Raw genomic sequence first — 22856 nt, 5'->3', positions numbered from 1 at the left:
GTCGGATATTTTACAATCCGACAGCAGATTGTGGAATCCGTGGATTGGATTCTTAAAAATCCGTATGGATTGTATCCAATGGCGGTTTTGGATTAATCCGTACAGAATGAAACTGGAACAATCCGTCAACGGATTTTACACCGCGGAACGGATTTTGAATGGGAAGCCCGGGAAATTACGGAAAACGGATTTTGACAGTCGCGCCCAACCCTAATCCTTTGTAGACCGACTACCAATAAAAATTCACAATACGCAGAGCATCTCATCTGATTTTTGCTCAGCTAAAATGGCATGATCTAAATCAGAGGTGTACAAACTTTTACTCTGCGCCCCCCTGCCTGCTCTCCCCCTCTACTCAGGCCACCCCCCCCCTTACCATGTCTCCGGTGTCTCTGTGACGTGTCACGTGACCCCGAGACGTTATTTAACGCCGCATTGCCATGGCGACACGTCGGCCGAAGCCGTCGGAGACAAGGTAAGGAAACTTGCAGAGGCCTCGCGCTACCCCCGACATTTCATTTAAATGCTTTCAGGAAGAGTGCGGGGGCTCTGTAAGAACCGCACCTCCCACCCCCAGAAAATCTTGCACCCCTCTCTGCCCCCCAGTTTGTGCAACCCTGATCTAAATGGCTGATTTTGTTCAAAAAGGCTTTGAAGGCAGTTTATCCAGTGACGGTAAAACTTCATACGTAGTAAATCTATGAGGACCATGTGACGTGTGGCAGTAAAGGACATTTAAAGAAAAAGGGGGGATATAGATCAAGATGGAGACATTTGCTACATCTGGACATTTGTATTTGCAGAAATGTGCTCCTGCTCCACATACATGCAGTTAGTTTTATGTGAGCTTCTAACATCTGAGCAGGTTATCTTCACCTCAGATCTGGCGGATTAAATTGACAAAACCCTGCATTATGTTGACACAAATTTACATAATACATCTAATTACACTTTTGCACCACGCCACTTTTACCCTAACTGCTCCAAAACCCCTCCCTAAATAGTGCAAGAATGACAAAACTGACGCAAAGCACCATCATAAATTGATGCATGAGGAATGCACAGTGAAGATGGTGCAGATTTTTTGGCAGCAGTGCTCCAAATTGGCTCCAGCTGCAATACTTAATACATATCCACCACTCATGTTCCAATCCCCTGTGAAACAGCACAAAATAACAATTGCTTATTAGGCATTTCAAAGACCCTCTCTGGGATACCGGTGAAAAACTAGTGACATGGATAAAAAGGACCGATCACAGCCAAAGTAAATATTTTAAGGACTAAGGCCCATATTTACTCAATGGTGCTGTTCAAGTGAGTGGGCCAGTAAGGTACTGGACGGTGTCTTGTGGAATAACACTGCTTAACTAATACGGACTTAAATCTGCATACCAATGTTCAAAACCACCACCATATATAACCATTACTGGTTATTTTGCTAAGTATATGTGTCTGCCGTAAGGCATCTACAACGCAAATTCCATTAACCCTTTACTCACAGATTATCTCAGACTACACAATGCAGTCATTTTAAAAAAAGTGATCATTGGATTACTATTTACCATTTCCATATTGTTATTACTGTCGAATATTGATTGAAAACTGTAGATGTCGCTTGTCCTGATAGCACAACCATTCTAACCTACACTGTATGACATGTTGTGATACAACGCGCTTTGTAAGCTTTGGCACTTTCACTAGTGTTTTGGTTCTAAAAAAATTCCGTGCTTCGGTTTTGCTGGAATGCAATTGGTTGTGGATTTTTTTTTTAAATGATGGGGGAAAAAAATCAAAATAAGCAATTTTTTTTTGTTTTCATTTTTTTTGCAGATATTTCAGACTCTGATATTTTTCTCCAAAGTTTGCTAGTTTTTTCATTTGTGAACTCAAACGTTCACCCTGTTAGAAAAAAATAATGACTTCACTGATGAGCCTTTCTCAAAATTAGATTGAACCCAAAAATGTGTTCTAAATTTTGATTCAAACTTCTGAGCGAACCTGGACTATGACGAAGTTTGGATTTCAAACCTGCGATATATATGAAATATATTGCGATATGTTGAGATACTATTATGACAAATGGTACCAGTAACATTTGTAGTTGGGAGTTTGTGACAGTCCAATTATATTAAAAGAATATATAAGGTATTCAATAGATAAAGATTTTTTGTTGTTGTTATACAGTAGCTATCTGGATAGTTACATTTTGTAAGCTTGAAATAACAAAGGTAGCTATGAATTGCTAAATAGTCATTATCAGTATAAAAGGTAAAAAGGTTCATTATGATTAACATTTTGGGTTTTATTTTTTATTACAGATAATCCTATTTGGTGTATGGGTCATTGGTATCAACCATTTTAATTTTCTTGCAATACGTACATGCGTATTTAAAGAAATGGTGAGTACTTTTTGTAATTTTACTGTATACAGGTTTCTATCATTAAGTTGGGTTTTTTAACGCAGTTATAATATAATATCCATAAACATCTTGTTTTAATTATGCTTAGATACCTCTGTGTTTATACTCTGTAATTGATTATGTGATGCTAGAATAGTACCCATTAAAGAGGAAGACATGATTTTAACTCACTGAGTTCCACCATATCTGTAACTTTGGATACTGAAGGGGTTAGTGAGTGACATAGCAAATGAACAAATACAGAATATTTTCACTCGATTGGTTCAAGGTCTATATGAAAGATTAAGGTATTATTTTAATTTTGCCATGTACAAATTGTTCGCCATTTCTAATGATAAAATGTTACTTTTGCTATCTGTTTTGCATTTTCTTAAAGCTTTAAAATTAATGGGACAAAAAATATATATGTTTCCCTAAATACTATCAGTCTTATTCTAATGTTTATTCCAGGATGCAAATGTGTTTATTGTATACACATGCATTTTGTTAAACTCAATCATTCAGATCCTATATTTAAGAATACTAATCTCAGATCCTAAAGGTGCGATGTGGATTGAGGAAAATACATAAAAGTATTGCATGATCATAATGCAATTAAACAATTAGACAATTAGACATGTCATTTCTCACACACCTCAGTGGAGTCGCAATAAAAAACAACTCATTGCCAATATAAAAATGACATTTTGTGGTGTTCAGAACCTTCAATTTCTGCCCTAGGAAGTTAATATCTCTGTAATGGTTTAGGCATGTCAATGCACGGTATGTTTGATCCTACAAATATTCAGCTCTCTGCTCACACATATGTAATTTAACTGTATGTTATTAGTTAGACAAATAATAGATAAATAAGGAACCCCCAAAACTATAAGGATTAAAGGGAGATATATATCCAGGGTATCACAGTTTAACCCCCCGAGTGCCAGCGGAGTCACTGGCACTTCTGGCACTCAAATGGTTAATAAAGGGTACGGTAATGAGCATGGTATGTTGCATAAATATTCACGCAAAGTTGCCATTAACATACTGTATACAGTACATATTTTTTTTTTACAATCACGTTTCAAAGATGGGGATGGGCAGGAGATAAACAGACAGGACACACCCTATCATTCCAGCAGTGGAACTGAAACCTTCAAAGGGGAGACCTGGGGGGAGCTGTCAAGGTGACCATGCAATTACATGTGACATGCAGAAGAAAAACAAAGAGCTAGTCTCATGTACAAGCTAACCATGTGCTCCCAAATGTGTGTCTGATTTGTGGCTAGTTGTTGAGGGTCTCCTATTGTTTATCTACTGAATTATGCACTCACAAAATGATCCTAACATCTTTGAAAAAGTTGTGCAAAATCCTACAGTAGAACAACAAGATGACAAACAGATAAATCATATTTAGAAAAAAAACATGAAGACTGCCTGGAACATACAGGTTTTAAGATCCAAGTGTAAAGTCCAATTATTTTGTCTTATTCTAAACTGCGTGTAGTAATCTTAGAACTAATTCCCAGGTAAATTCTTTGCATTTGACAACAATATGCCTCAGTCTCTTAGCAAAGGTTAAATAATCACAAGCGACCTGATTCTGACACTGTCACAGGGTGCCACACCCTGAAATCTGCAGGAGATAGAGGCAGGAGGGCTACCATCTCACAGACATCACCATAACATAGCTAAACAAACACAGCATAATAGTATAGTAAAATAATCCCACCACTGGCTGGAGATTCTTGCCAGTTAGGAAGAAACAGATGAAAGCAGTCACACATCTTGAGCTTTTCTCTGGCTGTCCTGTGAAGTGCAGCGTATGTTCCTTGCTGATGCTCCAAGTGCTTATGGGATCAGTTCCACTGCAGACCGGACTCAACCAAGAGAATGTGATGCTGCTGCTCTGCAGAAAAGTGCAGCAACGCTGAATGTAAATGCTGACACAGTCCTGGTTCTCTCCTAACCACCCAGAAAATGATACAGCCCTGGATGATGCCCAAATTATTCAAGGCCATCCATAATCATTGCATCCAAATTGATCCCATAGATTGCAGAGAAATCCACATGTCACTGCAGAGAATACATCAGAGATGCACTTATAACCTGATACCATGGACCAAAGGTAATTTGTGAAACTGATCTCCAATAAGTCTGTCAGCTTTTTATTTTTGAAGCATAGTGGATGAGTGTGCATTTGAGGGATCATTGTTGGAATATTGATTGTTTGCAAACTACTAAAATGGCATTAATAGCTAAGTAAAGTGGTCATAAACTCCCAAATCAGCTGCACCTATTAAAGATATGAATTCACTGCAGAACAGAAGCGTGTGCAGATGAGGCTATTGCAGATGGATGCAGAAGAAGCTGCTTCTTTAATGTTCTGTGCCCAAACTGAAATTAGGAGACTGGAGTCAAAGTTAAAGACGTGTCCCGGATCACCGACCTAAGGGAGACTTTCAAACAATATACAGTACTCTCTGAGGACTTTTTATTACTTGATGTATATGGCCATATCTTTTATTTCCATTCTGCTGTGTGTCTGAGGCACTCACTCACCAGGTGTCAGGAGGATGACAAAGTCAAATGAAAGAAACATGATTAACAATTAGCAAATTCTATATTATTCATATACAGTGCATATCTGAATATACAGTAGTGTGGTTATATTACAAACTAAACCTAGTCTCGACACAGCATTGAAGATGGTAATTGAATCACCACAAAACATGTCATTTTTCTCTCTGTACTAGTAAAGTTTTAAATAAAATGGGAATATGCTTCTAAATATACAAGTTTAGGTGATAATATAAGGCGCAAAACAATAAAGAGTGCTCAGTGTTCTTAAAGTGATAAATAAGGTTGTGAAAAACAACAAAATTGATCAAATATTTATTATAAATGTGGAATACAAATCAATAAAGATGTCAGAACTCCCTGCTCAAACCCTCTGGTAGGGCCTGTCTCCACGGGTCCAAAAACGTCAGAATATGTTCTCACAGTCCAGGGGGAGCATGAAAAAAAGGAGAAACGACAACACCCAACTCTAAGTGCAGATGAATGGCACCCACCTGGACTGTGAGAACATAATATGCTTCTAAATACATTGTCACATGATTTTAGAAGTGAAAACGCTGCTTACTGTATGTCCAGACCTCACTGACAAGCAACTACAAGATGACTAAACCAAGATGTTTATTGTAATATGGGCAACTGGGCATATCCACTTTTAATCTGTTTGTCACCAGCTATTTATTGTAAACTGGCCAATAGCTAGAGATTCATTTGTGTCATGTTAAATCAAGTATATGTTGTCCAATTATGAGCTGCTATTATACAATTGTTTTTTTGAACACTGTTGCTATTGTATTGTGCTGTACTGATAATACTGATACAATAGCAAACCATTTAACATAAAGAGCAATGTGACTTCATAAAATGTCCTTCTGCGCTATAATATGTTTACTGTACTTGATCAGGCTCTCTTGAACTTGTAATATTAATTTCAGGGTATTCAACCCAAAATGAAGACTTGATCTCAAGAAATGTCTCTTTAACCATACACAGCCTTATTACCTCCTCTCCTCCCCGCCTACAAGTCTTCCCCTGTGTTGCCCATTCTCTCCTGAATTCCCTACCACGCACCATCCGCTTCTCCTCCAGCTTTCAGACATTCCAAAACTCTCTAAAGACCCATCTTTTTAAGGATGCCTATCTAGCATAACACCTAACATCCACCCACTCTCCAACCCTATTGGTACCGGCTGTCCACCTGGACCAAACTCCATGCTATCTAACACCCCCTAACATCCACTCCCCCAAACCTTAATATATCTAGCAGTTTGTGCTGGACCATATGCCACCCTGAGGCATACTGCTTCCCACAATGAGCAGCCACTTTACCTTTTGTTTCAACATTGCCCCTTATTCCCTCTAGAGGGTAAGCTCTCAGGAGCAGGGCCCTCATTCCCTTCTGTATCTGTTTGCGCTTGTCTGTACTTACTAGTATGCCATTCAGTTTATGACATTGATGTCACTCTGTACCCCCATTGTACCTCGCTGCAGAATATGTTGGCGCTTTACAAATAAAGGATAATAATAATAATAATAATCTTGACAAGAAGATTTTAGGTCCTAGAAAATCTAGACATACGGTAGAAACTTTAAACTATCTCTTGCTCATTCGTCTTACCACTAAAAATGAACATGCCGCAGTATAAATAGTTCAGTGTATGTATAAACAGATCGTCTTCCACAATCCTTCTTCTCCTTAAAGAACATTATTAGAGAAATACAGTAATCGCTAAGGCGGTAATTCTATATCTGCTGAAACAGCCGAATGCGCCGTTTCCAAATGAAAATCCCCAGACTCCAATAGGCATTTTTGGCCAAAAAATGTCCCAAACATATAGAATTTACACCTATTTTACCTAAATTATTGTGCTTATCTTAGTGACTTAATTGTTCATATAAATATAACAGGCTACACTAACTCACTATAAGCAACAACTATCTTAGGGGTCACACTTAGTAGGAGACACCAGGTTTTACTCATACCCTGAGCGATACCTATGAGAAGCCCCTCATCTTTATTTTTAGTTTGGCTATCATTTGTGTTGTTAGTTTTCTGGAGCATGATCAGTATTTTTTTAGCGTATCTATATATATAAAACTGAAAATCTTGGTTGTGAGTGTCTGTAGACCATTTGATTGGCCCGTTGGTCCGCCTGCCCTCCCACGGCTCTCAATGGTCGATGTGTCTCGCCCCCGTGTGTCCAACACCCCCACGGCTCTCATTGGCCGGTGTGTCTCGCCCCCCCACCACTACCACCACCTGTCGACCCCCCCTCCCACCGGCCGAACACCCCCCCACCACCTGCCGAACACCCCCCCACCACCTGCTGAACACCCCCCTCATCTGCCGAACACCCCCCCCTCACCTGCCGAACACCCCCCTCACCTGCCGAACACCCCCCCTCACCTGCCGAACACTCCCCCCCAGCTGCCGAACCACCCACCCACTACCCCACCCACCCAGTCAGTACCCCACCTACCCATTACCCCACCCACCCAGTCAGTACCCCACCCACTACCCCACCCACCTAGTCAGTACTCCACCCCTCCACCCACCCACCCAGTCAGTACCCCACCCTCCACCCACCCACCCAGTCAGTACCCCACCCAGTCAGTACCCCACCCCTCCACCCACCCAGTCAGTACTCCACCCCTCCACCCACCCATCCAGTCAGTACCCCACAAAATCAGTACCCCACCCATCCACCCACCCAACCAGTACCCCACCCACCCAGTCAGTACCCCACCCACCCAGTCAGTCAGTACCCCACCAACCCACCCAGTCAGTAAAGTCAGTAACCCACCCAGCCAGTAACCCACCCAGTCAGTGGGAGATGTGAAAGGGTGGGGAAAACGGACATGTGAATGCGGGGGGAACACAGTTGTGAAGGAGGGGGGGGGAAACGGAGCAGTGAAGGGGGGTGAGTGGAGATAGGGGGTGAGGGGAGAGCGAGGGGGAGCGGGAAAATTACATCCCGGCCATCGCCGGGTATATCAGCTAGTTGTTAATAAAAGTGAAATATTGCAATAGATTTCTTATTAGATCCCATATAGAGCAGTTTAGAGCTATTCACAGTGATTCCTTTTCTGTTCTGTATGGTGTATATATATATATATATATATATATATATATATATATACATATATATATATATATATATATATATATATATATATATATATATATATGTATATATATATATATAAATCTAAATACAACTGTATGCTCATCTGCATGTCTTAGGCAGGTCTGCAACCCCGCCTTTCCCCATTATCACCCAGCACACAGCACTTCCACTGCAGCAAGGGATTCTGGGAAATGACATGCAAATGAGCACACAGTGCCACCTTTTGCCTCAAAAAACATTTTTAACATGGTTCCCTATAGGCTTAAGCTTGCTGATGGTCACAGCTTATATATATCCCTTACGTGCACCTCACTCTGCAATTAAGCTTGAGGCTGAGCAAGGGTGTATCACTAGTTGTTTCAGATAGAATTTCCCCCTGAGGGAGCACACCTTCACTGGTGTTTTGGGTTTGGTTCTGAAAGTTGTCTTTGTTTCTTTTTATAATTATGCTAGAAAACTCAAAATAAGTTGGAAAATGACAGTGATGAAATTAAAATGTAAAGATTAACATTAAAAGGCAGGAAAAAACCTCCCCACAGTAAGTCAATTACCACAAACACCTTCTGCGCTGTCTGTGTTGATTTGTAGTGTCTTATGTTCACTTTCCCTCTCTCTCTTTGTTCTCAAACTTGATAACAAATTTTGTGTTTTGCCTCAGATTTCACTTTTATTCCAAAGTTTGCTCCGAAATTTCAACTCGGTCACCTGAACTTTGGCAAAATAAGCCAACTTTGGGATTGGAACACAAAAACCTGCCTTTCCCTAGTGATCCTTAGGCTGCGTCCAGAGGGGGGAGCTGCGCTCCTCCGCGCTGACGCTGAGGCTCGTTTGCGCAATCAGGAGCGATTGCATGAACTAGCAGACGAGCCAGCGTGCGCGATCGGGAGGCGGGGGGACGCGGGGCACTGACGTCGCTGGGCCAATAGCCCGTGAAGCGCCAATGTCAGCGTCACGGCGCCGTGACGTTGACCCTGCTTCACTCCGATTGAAGGTTTTCAGCCGACAGCGCGCTCAGAAACAGGTTCTGCTGTCGGCTGAAAATCCCTGCGCCCCAGCACGCCTGCGGACGCTCGCGGGAGCCCCCTTTCAAGACATCCTCATTGAGGATGACGGGGCTCATCGTGGAGCGTCCGCATGGCTCAGCGCGGACTGTCCTTCCATGGACGCAGCCTCAGTGGTCACATCTGCTGCCAACCAGTTTAGTCTTGCTGTCAGTCCTCACCACTATGGTAACTATTACTCTTGGTTACTACAGTTAATAACAGGCAACACAGAAGCGCAACAGACTTTCAGATGCAGTATCCAGGAATTCAATGACTGCAACCGGAGCTCCAGAGGAGGTGGTGCGGTGAGAGACGGTGTGGGCTTTCGTCCAGGCCGCGTCACTTAGCTTTTATAAGCTGCAATGCTGTTTTAATTCTTATACACTGTAAGTGTGCATTTTATAAGTTTATATCGATAAAAGAAATTGTTGCCAGATCTGTGCTATTTGCGTTCCTCTGCCTCTCTCGCTGAGGTACATCCCCTGAGTGACGGAGGCCATTGGTATCTCTTCGTCTGCATACTGATCTCTATTGCCTGAAAACTCCTATTTCTTGTGAGTAGGAATAACATAGGAGCCAAGATTGATAGGACTATTCCCAGCACTGTTTATACAACTGCACTTAGAGTGTTTTCTTTTTTATGTTTCTTTCCCTTATGCTCCCCCTGGATCGTGTGATACAAGTTGTACTATTTGGGGAAGAGTGAAAATAACCACACCGGAGGGTTGAAGCAGCGGGTTTTTACATTTGATTGTATATTTATTTTCCACTTGTGAGTTTGTTTTTGCACTGAAAATCACATTTAGTCACTTGGTATTTATAGGGCTTATAGCGCCTTTATTACACCTTCTGTGCAACAACAAAAATGCAGAAGTTTCCCATTGTCACTGAAGACAGTGACTACAGTTGTGACCCATCATTTTGGGGGGGGGGAATCCTTGGTGGATGTGAACCTCACTGACACTGAACGCTTCTCCTCTTCTTAGTACGGCCACATCTCAAGCATGCTGAGGCTTCCATCCTTCCATCTCTCTCTCTCTTGCATCTTACTTTTAATCCCTGTATCAAAAGTGCTTGGAAAAGTTTGTTTTTAATCCATGATTCAGCATCTTGAAAATTCTATTGGCGTTTTTTTTTCCTGCAGAATTTTCCTAAAAAAGCATGCAGATATATATTTTTTTAAATGTGCAGGATTAGCAAAAAATGATCATACAGCGGCATTGAGGGAGATTGCAAATGTCGGAGCGTGGCATTGTAACTTTATTCTAAGGAAAATTAGTACTATAAAGTTGGATATGTGTAGTGATACCCTGGATGTTTCTGCACTACTGCAATATATGTATTTAGTTTCAACTGCTGCTTAAACGTAACAAAGAAAAGGTGATATACTTTGCTCTGTAACAGAATTCTACAATAAAACAAGCCATTCCTTCCTTTATACGCAAATAAAAAATGTTAGGGCTGAAAACTATGACATTTAATGCATGGTTTTTATTCATTATTACTGGAAATTGTGCACATATTTTAATGTGTTCGATTCATTTTCTAAGTGTTTGATTTCATTGACCAAAAAGTATGTAATACATGAAAATGAGGTGTGATAGTTATGCTTCCGTAAAGATATCTGTATTCACTCAGGATATATGCAGTAGTACAAGGGGACACCCGTGTCTGATACAGGATGGTTATCAAACAATGGATAGACCAATCTTTGAAGAATATGAGAAATCACACAGTCATGTAAGTGCTTTTCTATTGGTTCAGTTAACATTCAGGATATGTTTCAAAACCTTACATAGTTACTTGTAACAGAACATCAAAAAATACCACGTATTATACATCATATTTACTAGGAACCAGAGCATATTATTTTGGGGCGCAAAAAACTGCTCATGTAATAGAAAAAAAATCAATATCTAAATATTTAAAGGGAAATTCTTCTCTTCTGGGCATCAACCATCAGATAAATCCTTTCAAATTCAAAGAGTAAAGAGGATGGGTGCACCAAGGTCCTCTACCCGCCCTGACGAAACGTTAGTCTGAACGCGAAATAGGTGTCGGCTGAGCCCTGGTCTCACTCCAAGGAGTAAAGTATCTTGCACTGTTTTGGATTGTCGTGGCACATGGAGGTTGCTGTACAGGGCCACCGACATGGGGGGAGAGCTTGGAAAATTGTCCCGGGCCCGGTGGCTGCGGGGAGCATGGCTGGCTTGTGCTGGAAGTTGGCCCCGGCTAGAGGTCGGGACCAACTTTTTTGCCTGCCTGCCTGCCGGTCCTCTCGTTGCCCCCAGGCCCTGGCTCTCCCCAGCTGCGAACCTCCATCATTGTCCCGCTCAGGGCCTCTCTCTGATGCTGGTGCGTGCCAAGCCTCTCTCTGACATCAGGGCATGCCGGAAGTTGGGTCCAGCTTCTAGCGTGCACCGGCATGAGAGAGAGGCTAGCCGCAGGACAGTGAGGGAGGGCCACAGCTGGGGACAGCTGGGGGCTCGACGGCAACGAGAGGACCGGCAGCAGGACAAAGAAGTTCAGCCGAGCTCTGGCCATAGGTCGGGCCCAAATGCTTTGTCTGGCCGCTGGACCCTGGCTCTCTGCAGCTGCGGGCCTCCCTTACTGTCCCGCACAGGGTTTTTTTTAATGTATTTGTTCGTGGGGTGTTGTGGGGGGTTTGAATGTATTTGGCGGGTGGGTTTTTTTGTATCTATTTGGGGTGTTTTTTTTAATGTGTTTGTTGGTGGGGTGTTTGAATGTATTTGGTGGGTGGTTTTTTTGTATGTATTTGGGGGGTGGTTTTTTTGTATGTATTTGGGGGGTGGTTTTTTTGTATCTATTTGTGGGGTGGAAGTTTTTTTTGTATGTATTTGGTGGGTGGGTCGTAAGTATTTGGGGGTGTTTTTTGTATGCATTTGTGGGATGTGAGGTTGTATGCATTTGGGGGTTGGTGTTTTTTGTATGTATTTGAGGGGTGGGATTTTTTTTAAACTTGTTTGGACATGGAATGGAAAAAATCAATATCCAAATATTTAAAGGGAAAGTCCTCTCTTCCGGATATCAACCACCAGATAAATCCTTAAAAGTTCAAAGAAAAAAAGAGGATGGGTGCCCCAAGGTCCTCTTCCCACCCTGACGAAGCTTTAGTCTGAACCTGAAATGGCTGTTGGCTGATCTCTTAACTTCATCTTTCCTGTCTTGCCTTCAAATACTTTCTGGGCAAGCTACCCAACTATCTGAACAAGCTCCTCACCCCTACCACATGCAGCATTTATCATCTGAAATCTGACTCCAATGACTGTTCATGATCCCAAGGCTCAACAAAGTATCCAGCCGCTCTTCCTCATACCGTGAACCTCACAACTGGAGCAATCTACCGGAGACTCTCACAGCTACCACCTGTCTAAATTCTTTCAAAACTAAAGCTGCCTAACATTTTAATCTGGTCTATAATTGTTACATACACCTATAACATATACTGTGTTATCTCTTACTGTGCATACAATGTCTTGTATATAATGTATAACCCTGCTCACTTAATGTAACTATGTATTTTTCATCAGAACTCTGTGCCCAGGACATACTTGAAAACGAGATGTAACTCTCAATGTATTACTTCCTGGTAAAACATTTTATAAATAAATAAATCAATAATACCTGCAAAGTGTAAAGTATCTTTCATTGTTTTGGATTTTTCGTGACACATGTAGGTCGGTGTATATATGTATTTGTGTATTTTTACATGGTGTATTTACAGTTTTTACTTCGGAATAAATACAGTGACTTTTTTGGAGAACTGGCACACCCTTCCTCTTTTTTCTTTGTACTTTAGTATTATACAACACATGCTGCTTCCTTTGGAAGCGCGTTTGGGGCTCAGACAACATGAAGGATGCTGTAGTGATAACAGTTAAACTGATTGGGACTCCGTTATAAGTCCGACTTATCTTAAGTAAACATTTATTGTTTTCCTATTTTTTCCATAATACAATTTACCTAAACCCTTTACACATCAGTTTTCCGAATTTCCAGAATATGGGTCACAAGTCACATACGGCAACTCATTTTTTGGAACTGTTTTTCTAAGGCTTAGAACTCTCTCCATAAGAGGTGCAAACACAGAATCTGTTTCACATGCCGCCCAGTGTCTTGTCGTGAGGAATTGAGGATCCAGGTTAAGCTACACATCCCTTGAGGAACTGCTGTTGCGTCAAACAGTCTCCAGAATGCCTAATTTAGGTCTTCGATCAATCTCCCAGTTGTCTAGATCCTGTTTAAATGTTGGAATTGGCAGGCAGCCAGGGAACCTTGGGTCACAGTTGGATTAAAATAAGGCATATAAAACAATAACCATCAGCACAGGCAATGTTTCGGAATCAATAATGTCTGCTCTATCACGGGCCTCATGACCTCCCTCCTTCCCAATCACAATAAGATGCTACTCAAGCCTAAAAGCTCATGAAACTCTGTATCAAGAGAAGTGTTTAAACATGAAGGTCTCTTTTATTCAATGTGATAAAAGAGCATTGAAGGCAAACGTTGGGGAATTGTGTCATTTGCTGGATACGGATACTTATGGTGAGAGTTATTAGGTTAGAATACTGTACACTTAATGGCACAGTGATTGATTGGCAGTAGATCTCAATCCAGTTCATGTATTCTCAAACCAGTCTGATCCGAAGCAGATAAATTGAACAAACAATGAATAACCAATTCATATATATAACTGTAGTTTGTTTACATGTGTGCAAATGTATACGTTATTCCTTAATCGGGCGTGACTTGTGGTCCCTTTTAACATGTGATTTTCACAGACCGTAGGGGCTACTCTGTCTCATGACATGATAGATTTTAATATTTCTCGTGCGAATAAAAGGAAAAGGGGACCGTGTTTTGTGCTTTTAATATTCAAGCTCCAATTATTTCTTACATTTTTATCATCTGTAAGTGGTATGTCGTATGTGCCAGTGGCAAGGTAACTTCAAGAAGTTCAAAGTTATTGAGCAAGTATGTTGCTTGGATAGGTTTCAACAGGTAATTACAACTTAGTGACTAGATATGTAGCTTATCTGATCTATTTCAAGCCACCGGGCTTTTTTTGAGCAGAAAAGGGGTAACCAGTGTTAAAAATTGTTTTACATTTACATTTTTTTTATCTCCAAAAATGGTCAGGGCCAGTGCGATCTCTCGAAGGGTTAAACTAACATTCTATTTTATTCTTTTCCATTTGTGTCATAAAATAAAACTAAGTTCATGACGACACATTACAGTGAATAAGGTGCTCTATAACTCTACACAAAACTCTATAAAAGTTATGTGGATGTGCTGCGCAGTTACATAAATATGAGGATACTGTGTTGTCACTAAATAAGATATACTGTGTGAAACCTGTCTGGGCTTGTTCTGAAGAATATGATGAATCATTTACACAGCTTAATCAATCTGGATCATAATAGCTTTCGCTTTTCAGTTACAGAAGATATAACAAGCACACATACCTACACACCTTTGGGGTGGGACAGTTATGTGATCTGCTGCTGCAAAAAAACTAAATTAGTTATATAATGACATTTCATTTTTTTTGACTGTCACATAGTATCATATTCCAATAAACAGAGCAGCTACTGATGTTGAATTGGATTGTTTTATATTATGCACTAAAGCAGCATTCCTGGCGGCACCGATTTTTGTTTTTAATATATGCGGCCTTTGATTACCTTTTAATGAAAAACAATTATCTAAGCTCCCGAGCGATCCGTTCTCCTGTGATCGATCGGTGAAGATCCTGCTCTCTGGGTTGACTTTGAATATTTCCTGCGGTCAGTGGATCGCAAAAACTACAATATAACCTTATATTATTACGGGTAACATTGTCTATTGTTACAGCCTTCAACTCGGCCACAGTCTACTGCTGTAAATACTGCAAGAGATCTATTTGTGATCATTTGCTGCCAAAGCTCAGTACATTTAATGCCGTTTTTAATGAGCTTTAGAGTTAATTTGTTTTATGCAATAAGTATTATCTAATACTACAGAAGTGATTTATTTATATATATATATATATATATATAAAAAAATAAATCACTTCTGAAGTATTAGATAATATATATATATATATGTGTGTGTGTTAAGCAGGTGTGGTTTAAGGTGGGTCTTAAAGGTGGATAGAGAGGGTGCTAGTTGGGTATTGAGGGGAAGGGCATTCCAGAGGTGTGGGGCAGTCAGTGAGAAAGGTTTAAGGCAGGAGAGGGCTTTAGATACTAAGGGGATAGAGAGAAGGCATACTTGAGCGGAACACAAAAATCAGGATGGTGCATAGCGAGAAATTAGGGCTGAGATGTAAGGAGGAGCAGAAGAGTGTAAAGCTTTAAAAGTGAGGAGGAGAATTAAGTTTGTGATACGGGATTTGATAGGAAGCCAGGAGAGTGATTTCAGCAGGGGAGACGCGGAGACTGATTTAGGAAAGAGTAGAGTGATTCTACCAGCAGCGTTTAGGATAGATTGTAGGGGAGACAGGTGAGAGGCAGGAAGGCCGGACGGCAGGAGGTTACAGTAATCAAGACGGGAGAGAATGAGGGCATGAGTCAGAGTTTTAGCAGTCGAGCAACAGAGGAAAGGGCGTATCATGGTAATATTACGGAGGAAAAAGCAGCAGGTTTTAGATACGTTTTAAATGTGAGAAAGGAGCCCTCTCCCGCCTTAAACCTTTCTCACTGACTGCCCCACACCTCTGGAATGCCCTTTCCCTCAATACCCAACTAGCATCCTCTCTATCCACCTTTAAGACCCACCTTAAACCACACCTGCTTAACAAAGCATATGAGTAGCTCCGTGGCTAACACTATACACCTGGATACATAAAGCTTGGCCCCCTGCAGACACACTTACCAGTATGCCCTCCTACTGTATCTGTATGTTCCTCCTACCAATTAGATTGTAAGCTCTTCAGAGCAGGGACCTCCTTTTCCTAAATGTTACTTTTATGTCTGAAGCACTTATCCACATGATCTGTTATCTGTATTATTTGTTATTTATATGATTGTCACGTGTATTAATACTGTTAAGCGCTATGTACATGAATGGCGCTATATAAATAATGATATACATACATACATACATACATACATGTTAATAAACTAGATCTTCTCTAATGGAGGTATACGAAAAAGAAGAGAAAATGAAATTATTGAAATATCTGTATTTTTTTGCCAGGGTTTAGGGACCGTCTTCCTGATTGGACCTGTGATTTCAGTTATGAGACTATAAGGTGGAAGTGCATTAAAATGTATGACTCATAGCTCTTAATTCTACAGGAACAGAACAAACCTGTCAGCTCCTCCCTGCTACTCTTTTCTGCAGCAACAGCTTGCTGTTCAAGAAGAAGCAAAGCCTGAGCTATGTGGCTGCTGTTATGGCTACTGGATTCTGAACAGTGGTAGCCCCATAACTGAGACGGAGTATTACTGTACTTGGTGTGTTGCATTCCTGCACAAAAGGGGTAAATGTTCAGTATGAGGCTAGACCAGAGGTGGCCAACGCCAGTCCGCAAGACCCACCAATAGGTCAGATTTTCAGGATATCCCTGCTTCAGCACAGTTGGCTCAGTCAATGACTGGAAGAGAAGAGGAAGGGGTGAGGTGCAGTACAGGTATATTACTTTAACAGATAGGTAATAAATATGGTAGAAATATTTAGTTTGTGTGAAATAAATTGGGCATAGGGGTGCTACAGTATCACAGAGCCGGCCCTCACAGAGCTATACTGAGCCGTCTAGGACATTTGGTCATGGCCGTTTTGCCGGCACTCCCCTTGTTGCAGGGACATCTCTCCGCTGGCCACTTTGCCACTAAGGTAAGCCCCTAACCTTACCCCTTAACTTAAAAACCTTAACCCCTCACCCTAAAACCCCTTACCTTAAAAAAAACCCTAACCTTAACCCCTACTAATGCTACCCCCTTACCCTAAAAACCTAACCCCTTATCCTAAAAACCTAACCCCCTACCTTAACCGCTGAAACCTCTCAAACTAACTTACCTTATTGGCGAAACAGCCGGTGGTCGAGTGTCCGGCGGCAGAGCAGCTGCAACGAAGGGTTCGTCGGCGGCCAAACTCTAGCGGAGACTTGGTCACGACCAAATGTTCCATTCCATACTGAGAACGTAATGTGTATATATATATCTCTAAAAAGGAGCCTTCTCCCAGTAAGCATTGTGAGGCAGAACAATGCGAGAAGTCCCTGTGCTTCTTTGCATTGTCCGTGTCCAGAACACATTGTGCCTGCATCAGAGATGTGAAAATATGGCAACTGCAGTTCGAACATCAAGTGCTCTAAAATGGGCACAATGTCACAGATTTCACGAAATGTCACATTGTTTTTGCTGGATTTTCACGTCATTTACCATATATGCAAGGTTATGCCGCCTCGCACATTGGACAGGTGATTGCATATTTTGGTCACCTAAACTAGCCATTTTTTGTCAAAACAGCCAATTCCACCAGATTCGCAAACTTTTCACATCCTAAATCTGCCTCTAATTTAATGTGCTGAGCTGTCTGCATGATGCAAATGAGCTTCTAGGGCTAGGTCCCCAGTGTCAGCTGCAGCGCTCGCTATGGCATGTGTGCTGTGGGATGGAGATCCGCCCTTCAATGGGGCCGGGCCCAGTACCTGCCTGCACGTGCGTAGAGATTGCGATGTGCAACCACATTTTGTAAAGACAGGTACTAGTGGCGACGGAGCGCTGGCCACATCACGGCGACGGCGACGGGTCAGCCAATGTGGGCGAACCAGCCGCGTGACGTCATGGCCGCGCTCCCGCCACGCCTCCCCCTGTCATGATCTTGTCTTTCCCCTCATAGACCACAGATTGCGGCTTGACAAGGTGCACACGCCGCCAGGCGCTCCGACACCAGCGTACGCGGCTTGACTGGGGGCGTAGCCTAAGGCAGGGGTGCACAAACTTCTTGAGCTGTGCCCCCCTGCCCGGGAGCCACAGAATTTGCGCCCCCCCCCCCCTCTCTCCAATGACTGGGCGTCAAATTACATCGCGGGTCATTTGACGCGCGTTGCCATGGTGATGCGTGACATCACATGACCCCGTGGCGTCATTTGATGCCGCTTCGCCGAAGACCCGCAAAAAGCATGTGAGTTACAGAGGCCTGACGACTCCCCCGTTAATTTAAATGCCGTGGGGAAGAGCGGGGGGCTCTGGAACCGCCTGCGCCCCCCATACAAATTCTCCCACCCCAGCTGGGGTGTGCACCCCCCAGTTTGCGCACCGCTGGCCTAAGGCTTCATTCTTCAATACTTGAGCTTGGGAATTAAGAATTCATTTTTGATCGCAATTTTAAATAAGAATAACATTTTCACACTTGTATTTAAAATCACGTGAAGAGCAAACATGAACTCAGTAGTGCAGACTAAAGTCAAATATTAGTTCTACGGCCGTATGTTTACTGAAAGGTCAAATGTATTCAATTTGCCACCGACTTTCTTTTAAACCATACTTGATTTTAAATGGGTGATAACGTTTGTGTCAACATTTCCTATTGATAGCATTGTACGCTTCACTAATTGTGGCCAAAATGATATTAAATAAAAGACTCGATAATAGATCGCCACAATTCCAATGTGGAAGTAAATCTAAAAAATAAACCTAAATGTGAAAATGTTAAGAATAATTGTCAAAGAATATATAAAATTGTAAATGCCGTAAAGTGTATTGAATATCAATATATCACATATTTAAATAAAAGACTGGAAATGTGTGTGGTACGGGCTGTTTTACATAAGGAATCGCATTAGTGAAAAAGGATAATAAAAAATGAATGGAAGATAAAATTATAACATTTACTAAGACAGAGGTGATCAACTCCAGTCCTCAAGCCCCCCGCCCCCGCCCCCCAGAACAGGTCAGGTTTTCAGGATATCCCTGCTTCACTATTTTAAGCCCGATCACCAGTATATTTACAATGGTTTTGCTAGAGTTGCCAGCTGGCATCTCAAAAGATATGGGACACTGTGGTGAAAGGTGAGATGAGCTCAAGATACACTCACACACACACACCCCTCTCACCACTCTCTGCTCCATGCTGTTTCCTCCTCTCCTTGACCCCAACCTCAGACACCTCCTCCTGATTGGCTGCATTACCCAGCAGCAGCCAATCAGGATGGAGGAATCTGCCCAGCCCACAAGCAACAGCCCTCTCTCTCCCCTGCTCGGGGAAATCCCACGCCCCCATCACCCCCCATGCTGGTCAGGTCACTATGTCCAGAGAGGTAATACCGGACACATACATGTCCAGTGTTACTTCTAATTTTTTTACTGGGCAGTGTCCAAACACAGGACAATCCTGTTCAACACTGGACACCTGGCAACCCTAGTTGTTGCCAGTGATCCCTCATGTAGAAAACAATATGGCTGCCGCTGCTGAGCAATAGGAAGCTGCAACCGATGATGTTGCAGATTTCTATTGGTCCGCAGGTTCCTGGAGATTTGAACCGCCATATTGTTTCCCCAGAGGGGGCCCCAGCACAGGCGCCTCACACAGTAATTATCTCGGTAGCCGGGGAGTCCCCGTAGCTGAAAATAGCCTTCTACAATTATCTACAAAAAACCTACCCAAATTATTTAAAATATTTCTGTTGGGGTTGGTTGTGTGTCTGTGCGTGTAATGCATAAATATTGTCGGTGTTTTAGATCATTTGTGAGGGTGTTGTCCAAGAACAAAAACAAGAAAATGTCACATTCCTGCCATTCAGTTTGATATGTTTAGAGATGAATACAAAGCGCTTCCATTAGTTTTTAAACAGTTGTTACTTTGACTAGTGAACTAATCTAACTACAGTAAGTGAGCAGATTAACACAATGAAATAACACGATTTCATGTCGGTTCACAAGTCTCTCCAACTTATTTCAGTCGGACACGGCAGACAGAATAGCATCCTGGGCAAAATACTGAAATGGAGAACGAAGTATTGCTGCTGCTGCTGCTGCTGCTGCTGCTGCTAATAAGTTGCAGGCATCAAGTGTGTTTGTCATCCTGATACAAACCATTTGTTCTGTTGCTGCAGCTCATGGTTTCCTGATATGGAAGGTTTCCACGCCCCATCCAGTGGCTCAGCGCCAAAGCCTGAATCCGCCAGGAGTTTGTTTTGAAAAACATGAAGCTGCTGCCAAAGAAGCATATCTGGCCTCCCGGAGGGATCTGTGATGGTTTAGTAAGGTACATTAAGAGCTTTTAGATTCAGATTGAAAAGAAATAATAATAACTCTTTACCTGACATTTAAAAATGAGCCAACACAATTAGATTATGGTGGGCGAAGAAAGTGACAACACTGCCGCACTCTACAAAGTAACAAACAGTAAAGACGACAAAGCCATGAATGTATCTGGATACTTTTCATTGGTCTCCAACATCTGGTTCCTGCACTCCATGTTTAGTGATTGACCTGCAGGTGAGTATTCTGGGTAATGACGTGTAGCAAACTGTGGTTGGGATGTGATACAGTACACTGATGTTGTGAAGTCGGTGGCTGTACAGGTAGCTTGAACATGACTGCGTCCTAGCTGGTCCCCAAATGTGGTACTGTACTTCTCGACTCCACCTGGACCCAAATCCCTTTGAAACCTTAGTGATAAAAGGCCCAGAGAGAGGCCAGACAGAAGGGCACATTTTTCCAGGACAAAACTGTTCCTAGATATGATGTAACAGTGTGGCAAATAAGCGCGCCAACACATAGTTTGCTCGAAATTGATGAATAGACCTCCTAATGTTTAACTTTTCAACTGATGAGCTTTCCTGCTTCACCTGACCAGGACTATTATTGGCAATGTGTTCCACCTTTGTTTTTAAGGGGTCTTATAAGATAAATCAGGTGTTACCACCCCACACTAGTTTTTTTTTAGGTTTGTTGTAGTAGTGTTGGTGATTTGTTGTTGGCTGTAGCGTAGACCAACTTATCTTGATGTGAGGGTAGTCCATCAAGGAACTAACTGGAGGTTCTCAACAGCAATATTGTGCTGTCCTCATCAAGGAAGCCTGACTCACCTACCACCACCACACAGCTGCTGAGCCCCTGCGACAAACCGCCCCAACACAGCAACTGTGAAGCAGGTATTTCTCTACTCCTCTGGTCTCTCTCAGCTATGCTATCAGTTTCTATTTCTGCTGCCATTCAATTGTATTATTGGGTTAGCTCAGTGTGCCTAGCATCTTTAGCGTGACCATCTCTATCCATGTGTGTGACTGGAATGACGTAATTGCTTCATCATATTGAGAAAGTAGAATTTCATAATTACACACACAAGAAAAACTTACTCGTTTTATAACAAATGATATGCCCTCTGCCCACAGAACTTCAAAACGGACACGTAGTTATTTGTGTGGTCAACTTGGTACTGAGTAGCCTCTGTTCTTGTGACTAATCAGACTTTGTATACATCAAGTGACTCGAGTCATCTGATTCTGAGGAGCTTTTTTTGGTACAGGACATCACGGGGCCAACAATCATTTCGACATGCTAATGGGAAGAGAAGTTCAACGTCGGAAGGTTCACTACTAGACTACGTATATGTGATTTCCAAGATTTTGGAAACCGAATTCCACTCTGGATATTCAACAAATAAAATATTGTGAATCTGTCCATTTCATGTGTTCTTTGCAAACATTATATATGCCTCTGGCACTTCAGGAGTGTTTATTGATAAGCTCTCTAGAGAATATGTCAACAGCACAGGAAGAACACATACTGTGGTTGGAAAAATGTTTTATGTAATGACCCCAGGGGCCCATATTTTCCCCTTTACCTAAATAAAAGACTACAAAACACCTTGGTGAAGGTAAAGGCCACCACATTTATTAAATATACAACCATAAACCATTTAATAAATGTAACATCTTGTAGTATTCATTAAACCAAAACCTGAGCCTTGCCAGCCTTGAAAACCAAAATCCCATCTCACTTGTCTTAAAACCAAGAGGGGTTTGAAGTAACATTGAACCACACAAACCTCAGGAGGCGACTAGCATGAGGCTGCCTCAAGGTTGTCTCAAGGTTCCTCACACATACTCCCCTAATTCGACCGAGACCCTTTTGTTTTCCAAACACAATCCTGATAAGGTTCCAACGACATGCCAGGAAGGTTATTTCTAGGTCAACGCTTCAATCAGCCATCCATGCTTGCGTGTACTTGATGCTAATAACGATGTATACAGTAGTAGGTTAAATAAATGTAGTTATATAGAACATACATTCATAACTGTTATCTTTTCATATGATTACTATACCTTTGAACCCCCTAATGCAAGGCATTACTTTCCTAAAGCCAATACTTCTAAGCAGCAATCACTCCCTTCCTTCCAGCGTTTCCTGCGAGTATAGTCTTGTTGCGCATATCATTTTGCAAAATCAAAAGGTTTCTATTTTGCTTTACTATTTGCATCCATTAACATTACTTTCAATCTACAAGATACTGCTAAGGCATGGTTGGGTTATATTACTTCCCATCAATTATGGTTTAATTATGCTCAGGTGTTGTACACTATCATTTAAAGATAAGATACAGTACTAACATGGTAACCTTGGATAATTGTTTGAAGAGTGTGAAACGTGTGATTTATTTTTTTAGCAGCCTGAAGGGCAACTTGTGGTAAAGGGGAATATTCATTAAGGTGTGATAGTGCTGATAGGGGAGGAGGGGGGGGGGGAGGAGGGGGG

At 41.9% G+C, this 22856-nt stretch overlaps 2 long non-coding RNA genes across 4 annotated transcripts in view; both read left to right on the top strand.

Moving 5' to 3' along the window:
- The window catches only part of LOC142503048 (uncharacterized), a 129433-nt gene that overhangs the window by 92311 nt on the left and 14266 nt on the right, over positions 1–22856 (top strand). Inside the window, exon 4 of the long non-coding RNA XR_012803927.1 lies at positions 2319–2399. This is a non-coding gene — a long non-coding RNA (uncharacterized LOC142503048). The remainder of the gene's footprint in view (positions 1–2318; positions 2400–22856) is intronic.
- Positions 4150–22784, top strand: LOC142503050 (uncharacterized). 3 transcript variants are annotated; one of them, XR_012803932.1, is made up of 4 exons: positions 4150–4527; positions 20210–20361; positions 21150–21253; positions 21628–22784. It is a non-coding gene; the product is annotated as an uncharacterized LOC142503050 (long non-coding RNA). The 3 variants fall into 3 exon arrangements; XR_012803930.1 differs by having other exon boundaries at positions 20210–20594; positions 21494–22784; XR_012803931.1 differs by lacking the exon at positions 4150–4527 and adding an exon at positions 9377–9533 and having other exon boundaries at positions 20210–20594; positions 21494–22784.

This window comes from Ascaphus truei, chromosome 9, assembly GCF_040206685.1.
Source record: "Ascaphus truei isolate aAscTru1 chromosome 9, aAscTru1.hap1, whole genome shotgun sequence".
NCBI classification, from domain to species: domain Eukaryota; kingdom Metazoa; phylum Chordata; class Amphibia; order Anura; family Ascaphidae; genus Ascaphus; species Ascaphus truei.
This window is presented reverse-complemented; position numbering and strand designations above follow the sequence as displayed.